This window comes from Nuphar pumila, chromosome 11 (assembly GCF_984573655.1).
Source record: "Nuphar pumila chromosome 11, dmNupPumi1.hap1.1, whole genome shotgun sequence".
NCBI lineage: Eukaryota > Viridiplantae > Streptophyta > Magnoliopsida > Nymphaeales > Nymphaeaceae > Nuphar > Nuphar pumila.
In genome coordinates, this window is record NC_143259.1 from 18,848,718 (window position 1) to 18,856,679 (window position 7,962).

A 7,962-nucleotide genomic window follows, 5' to 3' on the forward strand; every position below is an offset into this window, starting at 1 on the left:
CCTGGTTCTTTGTAAGACTCACGAAATTCTAGGTAATTTTCTTATATTCATCTTTTTTTTTTAATTCTAAGATCTAGAATAAGAAATTTATAGGACTAATTAAACCTAGAATAATTAGTCAGAAATAATTTTTAGAAAAACTATGACCTTGTATTTGAATTTTAGAAAAAATATAACTATGTATTTGAATTTTGTAAAAATATAACCTTTTATCTGAATTTTAAAAAAATATAACCTTGTATTTTAATTTTAGAAAATTATAGCCTTATATTTAAATTTTCGAAAAAATATAACCTTTTATATAAATTTTGAAAAAATATAACCTTGCAATTGAATTTTAAAAAAATATAGCCTTGTATATGAATTTTAAAAAGTATGACTTTGTAAATAATTTTTTAAAAGTCTAGCATTGTAATTGAATTTTGGAAAGTACAAGATTCAACATGAAATTATCTTAAAGTGAGTAAAGAATATTCCAATAAATAAAAGGTACATAATTAAAGTAAATAAAAAAGATAACTAAATAGTTAAAATCTAATTATAAAAAATAATATAAAATTTAAAGTAACTAAAAAGTACAAATTAGGTAAGAATTACCAATTAGATTCAAACCAAATGCAAATACAATAGAGGGAGGCGATTTTGCCTAATGATTATATTAGATTTTCTAAATCCAATAAATTCATAAAATATTTATTAAATCTCAAAAAGGTCTTCTAAAAAGCTAAAATAACTAGCTTGATAGGTTTTCATAATAAGGTCAAGGGTTATCCTTGCAAAAAAAGTAACGAAGAATTGAGATGATTTAATCTCAACCCTTTATTCCTTGTAATTCATCTCAACCCTTTATTTAGAAAGTAATCATTATACTCCCTTTATAAATACCCCATAAAATTGCGAGTTTCAAGCATCTCACAACGTCTCTCTTTCTTCTCTTTCTTGTTTTCTTCTCTTTCTTATTTTCTTCTCTTCTTTTGGTTTTTGAGTTTTTCTTCTTTCACTTAAGAATAGTGAAGGGTATCACTATGAACTCTTTTCTATTCTCTTAGTGCCTTGAAAGAATCCAAACAAGAAGAAGTACAAGCCTAAGCTTCAAGTCAAGGTATGTAAAGTTATCTTTTATACATCTTGATATTATTAAATTTATATTTTCTCTCCTAGTCCCTATTCTCATCCTATAGGCAAGCATTTTCATAACATATGTAATGTTAAGAAATGTGTTGTTTTTATACTTTATATATATTTTTTTATTTCTTCTCAAGATACATGGTTTTCTTTATTATGATCATATGAAAATATGAATGATTTTCATATCTTAATGATAGTTCATTGTCATAAAAAAGTTTAATTAGCATTAAAAGAAATTTTCTTTATATATGCATCATGCATTTTGAAATTATGCAAGTCATACTTCATCCAAATTTAAAAGACTTTTTGGAGATCTATGTGCTCATAAAAAGGAAAAATTTTACTCTTGAAATGATATGTTTTTTATTATTCTTGAAATCTTGAATTTTATTCATGTAAATATGGGAGAATGTATGCTCAAGATTTGTATGATGTGAAAATCATTTTTTTTAGAAAAATGTGCAAACATGATCCTTAGAATCATGCCCAAAGTAAAGTAGATGAATTGAAATTCAAATTGAAGAAATTCGGTTAGTTGTGATTCATCTAATCAAAAGGAAAATAGAGTTTTGGAAATTCAGATGTCTTTAGATAAAAATCGAATTTCTTTTCAATGGGTATAGGTTTTGAAATAAATGAAATTGGACTTTCTCTAATTGAATTTTTTATTTGGATTTTCCTCTAATTGGAATTTTGGATTTGATTTTTCTCCAATTGAATTTTGGATTTGAATTTTCTCTAATTGGAATTTTGGATATGAATTTTCTCTAATTGGATTTGGATTTACTTAAATGAATTTTGGATTTGGATCTACCCAAATGGATTTTAGTTTACCCAATTGAATTTTGGATTTGGACTTACCCAAATAGATTTGGATCTACTTAAATGGATTTGGATTTACCCAAATGAAAATTTGGAATTGGATTTACTCAAATGGATTTGAATCTACTCAAATAGATTTGGATTTACCCAATTGAATTTTGGATTTTGATTTACCCAAATAGATTTTGGATTTGGATTTACCCAAAATAGATTTGGATCTACTCAAGTAGATTTGTATTTACCCAATTGGATTTTGGATTTGGATTTAACACAAATGGATTTGGATATTCCCAAATGAATACTTAATTGGATCTTGGATTTGGATTTACTCAAATGGATTTGGATCTACTCAAATGGATTTAGATTTATGCAATTGAATTTTGGATTTTGATTTACCCAAATGAATTTGGATCTACTCAAGTGGATTTGGATAAACCCAATTAAATTTTGGATTTGGATTTAACCCAAATAGATTTGTATCTACTCAAATGACTTTGGATTTACCCAATTGGATTTTGGATTTTGGATTTAGATTTAACCCAAATGGATTTAGATATACTCAAATGGGTTTGGATTTACCCAATTGGATTTACCCAAATAGATTCTAATCTACTTAAACTGATTTGGATGTATCCAATTGAATTTTGGATTTACCCAAATAGATTTGGATCTACTCAAATAGATTTGGATATACCCAATTGAATTTTGGATTTGGATTTACTCAAATGGATTTGAATTTACTTAATTGAATTTTAGATTTGGATCTACTCTAACAGATTTTGGATTTGGATTTACCCAATTGGATATTGGATCTTAGATTTGAATCAACTCAAATGGAGTTGGATTCATTCAATTGAAGCATTGTAGATGGGGATTTACTTAAATGAATTCCCAAAAAACTGTATTCACCCAACCACACAATGAAAAAATGTTAAAAATATTCTACCAAACGAATCTTGTGTTAATACGAGTCTTATACAAATCCTTATAATGAATTCAATTTGAAACCAACGCACCTTAAGGGTGTTATGCTCAAAGAAATAAGACTATAAAAAAGCTCACATCCAATATTCAAAGTGACATGATATTACAAATATTGTCACCTTGGAAAGAGGCTAAGCATGTTTATACTTAAACCATAGCCAATTGTTGAAAGTAGTTTACATATGCAAACTTTATGAACTCAAGCCAAGGGCTAGGCAACTATACAACAATGTTGCATGTGAAAAATACATACATGTGCTCATAAATGTGATGAATGTGCATTGACTTAGACATATAACTTATGCTTGAATTACATAATGCATTAAAGCTAAATATCATGTGATAATGTATGATGCCTACAAATATAAAAGGGTTAGGCAAGAAAATTTGCATCTGACAACTAAAATGCATAAGTAACAAATGTTACATATAGGCCAGTGATATTAATGTTCATACTTTCATACATGATGTCTTTGTAAGATGAAATATTGTTGCACTTAACTTAGCATGTTAATTATTGTTGCATTGAGGGACAATGAACATCTCATATGTGTGTGGAATGAATTAAATTACAAATGGCAATAGTGCTTTATTGAGAGCTGGGTGACTGCACCCCTTGAGATGAACTCTCTCTACTTGTACTAACTCCTATACATTTAAATATGATATTACATTGTTACTAGGGCAAGGTGCTTTTTCTAAAGAGGCACGTGATTTAGGTTGGGCATAGACCTTGTCATGACATACTACCTTGCGAAGAGTATGGGGCTATTGAGTCTTTAAACTTTGTATGATACAAGAGCATGACTACTAACATACCCATAATAAAGATGGAGTCACCCATTCACAACAAGTTCACCAAGAGAGGGTGGATGGTACACCTCAAGTGACAAATGTTGCATATAGAGTTTTATAACTACATGTCATACCCGACTTGAAAAACGAGAAGTAAAGCATCCTCCGACCTCCGTCACTCGAGGCGTGGAGGTCTGATCACCTGAGGGTGTACCTTAGATGCTGCAACAATAGGGATTGCAATCCAATTTACCCATAAACTGATTATTTCTCTCAGCCCTGAGGAGGCCGCGACATGGGTTAGGGATCCGGGCAATAGAAGCCGTGACAAATTTACCCCTTGCATAATAAACCCCATAGTAACTTTTGTTGTCGCGATGACTACCTCTGCGTACCCAAAGGAATAAAACTATCAAAACTTAATACTAACCATGCTAACTTACTAACGTAGTTAGTTGCAATTTATTTTGATTATATTGTTGAGATCATGATGTTCTTATTAATGTCTCATTATCATCTTGCTATTGTTATCAACTCATGATCATGACATTTCATATGATTCTGGCATGCTATATTTTGCATGATAGATATGTTATCTTATCATAATACATTATGTTTAATTGTACTTACCTGCTCACAAGAGTTTGACCTCGTTTATTATGAGCACATGTAATGAAGAATGATGTAGTGCAAGAGCTGGATACGTGGTGGGACCTTGATCCAAACCTCCCAAACTAAGACTCGATCTTGGAACTAACTTTTGTTTATCTCATTTTTATGGGATATTTTGATGATGTATAAACTTTGATAGCTTGTTCTATTTGTAATGCATGAAATGATTTTATTATGCAACTCTGTTTCAAACATGTTTCTCATCTGTATAACCCGCCGAAATTTTCTAACTCTTTCAAAACACAAACTATTTTCGTTGTGCTATTTTAAAAAAAAATGGGTTAAAATTCTAAGTTTTTAAGTTGAAAATTTTAGGGCATTACATTCTTAATGGTCTCCTTTTTTAAAAGCAACCTATGAACAACATTGGCCCAATGTTTAGCAAGTTGGTCTGACCCACCCAAACATGTTTGTATGGTATATTGAAAATCAGTTAACAAACTAATTTCAAAAGCAGTGATTTAATGAAAAATCATAAAATTCATAATTCCATATTAGTTTCAATATATATATATATATATATATATATATATATATATATATATATATTGTGAAACTTGAGGGGGGTGGCTGCCAGTCGAGAGGGTGGTCTTTTCAACTTTTTGTCACCTTCCTTTAGTCAACTTGGCCAAAGTTTCGATCAAAAAACACCATTCCTTTGTGTACCCTATTCACTATACAAAATATATTTTAAAATTTTAAGTGTGATTTTGTCATTGACTCTTCCTTCTATAACTCCCCTTAGCTTGCTTACCACATATGATGTTGCACTCTCTCTACAAAATTGAATTCAGTTTGGATGCACCGAAGATGGAATTAGAATTGAGCCCGATTGGTGGATCTGGATGGCAACAAACAGGTTATTCAAATGGAATTTCGTGGACTCGGGCAGATCGAACCTTTTAGACTTAGGCCTGAGCATGTGGGTTATGGGTCTTATGGTCTTCATCCTTGCAGATATTGTGGGTAGGAGGCCAAGGGATTGTCGGGGTTACGAGAGAAAAGATACTCATAAGTTTAGGACAAATCGAGTAGCTAAGTAAGTTCACATTGGGCTTGATGAGTGGCTCATATAGGAGTTTAGATTCAAAACTAGTAAGGTTTGGTCGAGGGGTCTAGGTCTAACTTGGAATATAAGCAAAGATCTGGTACACATTTCAAAGGTCTAGGATATCAGGCTTTGGCTTTAGGGAGGGCTAAGAAAAGTGGATGTTCAAAACTGCATGGAATTTCCTAATTGATAAGACCATTTTTAGAAGATTGGTTCTAAGGATTATCATCGAGGTTTAATAGAAATTCCCGTGGTTATCTAGTATGAACTACAAATGATTCTCCAATGGTTGATTGTTGCAGAGAGTTGACAGAAAAGATACACCGATCAATGGTGCAGGAAGTTTAGTTTTGCAGTGTGTGAGCACATATTTTTTTGGATATCGCTAATGAAGAATATTTTCAAGTTCGAGAAAAAGGAGAAGCTTAGTCCTCGGTATGTGAGACCTTTTAAGATCCTAGAGCGGGTTGGTGAGTCGGCATATGGAGTGACACTTTTGCCTGAGTTTTTCTTAGATCCATAATGTTTTTCACTTTTTGATGTTGAGGAAGTATATATCAAGCCATTCACATGTTATCCAGTATGAGGTAGTCAAAATACAACAAAACTTGACAACGGAGGAGAAACCGATGGAGATTATAGACCGCTAGGAGCGAGTACTTCAGAATAGGATGATTTCATTCATGAAAGTGTGATGGCAATATCACAAACTAGATGAGTGCACCTGGGAGCGTGAGATCGATATGTGCAAATATTACCCACACTTATTCGTTACGTTATAATAGTTTCATGGACAAAATTCTTTTAGGAGGGTAGGGAGAGTACTAGTACTTGATGTCGCTCCTGCCCCGCTGCATTCACTGACTTGTACCTGAATAAAACCCATTAAAGGGTCAGACTTCTGATAGCTTGGTAAGTTTATACTAATTCTAGTAATTCAAAATATTAAACATATGCATTCAATTCAGATAGAGCATTTTCATCAAAAAGTAAGACAAAATACATAATAGAACTGTTTGCATAATTAGAACATATTTTCATTTCAATTGTGATTCAAAAGAGTCTTTGCTTCAATAATTAATCATTCACCCTAGTACATGGGAGAAGACCATTGCAGACAACCGAGGCATTCTGAAAATATATTATTCTCAGATGTTTTAAACCCGAATACCTGATTGTAGCGGACCCAAAGCGAACGGTCTATGATCGAGAGAATCATCGCTAAGGCAGAACAGAAAGTAATATGCATCCTGAACTATTGCAGTAGTTGAAGATCTATCATCTAGGACACATGGATAGCCCTGGCCTCCGTAGATCTACGAGTGAGTGGAGACCACTGAGACGTCTTGCTCCCAAAACTCATAATAGAATCACTCAAGGTTGTACCATCTATTTTTTCCAAGTTAGAGAGATCAGAAAAAAATGGGTCAGAAGAGTTATCTTTATTACAGGATTTTTTTAAGCACTTTACACTGTGTAGGACATAATGAGGTTAAGTAACCCAAGTACCTACTTTTAGGGTAACAACCAAAGTCCTATATGTGTACCCAACCCAATTAGAATTTGCTTTGTATATACGAGCACTTCGCTAATATGGCATATCAATATCTTAAGTTTTGTGTGTAGGCATATTTTATTTATCAGATAGTACTTTGTTTTTTCACTTTGAGAGTTAATTTATTTCAAGCTCGTATATGAGCTAAACTCATAATGAAAGTATGCCCTACACACTATTGTGTACCAGAAAGGTCTCTCAAAACCTTGGCCTCTTTTGGGCCGCAATCATATTATTTTTATTCAGAGCAGACTATTCTATAGTTAGTAGGGTTTTTTGAACCTAGAGCTCTATCCTTGAGCTAAGCAGAGATGCACGTTGTTTTATGTATGCTTCAAATATTTTATTTTTGAAAAGTGAAATATAAGTGAAAAGTATTATTCAAAATATAATGCATGCATCTTTATAATATTTTATTCAGAGTATGATGTATACCAAAAACTACTATGTATTCAAAACATAATGCATATGCCTATATTATTTTATTCAAAGAATGATTTCTATAGAAACTATTATTTTATTTATATATTATTTTATTTAAAAGGAAACCACTATTTATTTTATTTGATATATAATCCTTTTTCTCAAAGTATGGTATGTATAAAAACTATTATTTTATTTAAAGTATGATTATTTTATTCCAAGTAGGATACTTACCAAAACTTATTATTTCATTTGAAATATCTTTGTTTTATTCAAAGTATGACACATCAAAAACTAATTTATTTGAAATCCAATGCGTATATATATATATAAGTTATTTTATTTGAAGTACTATATATATATTGTATTCATGAGACAAAATGAATACATCATGCACAATAATTCGAATATAAGCAAACATATATACTTCCAAAATATATTTAAATACTCTAATTCCACATGCATTTGGATAGAGCTTACTTTGAAAGTGCGTTGATGATAAGACACGTAAAATTCCCAAAAATCCTGAGGA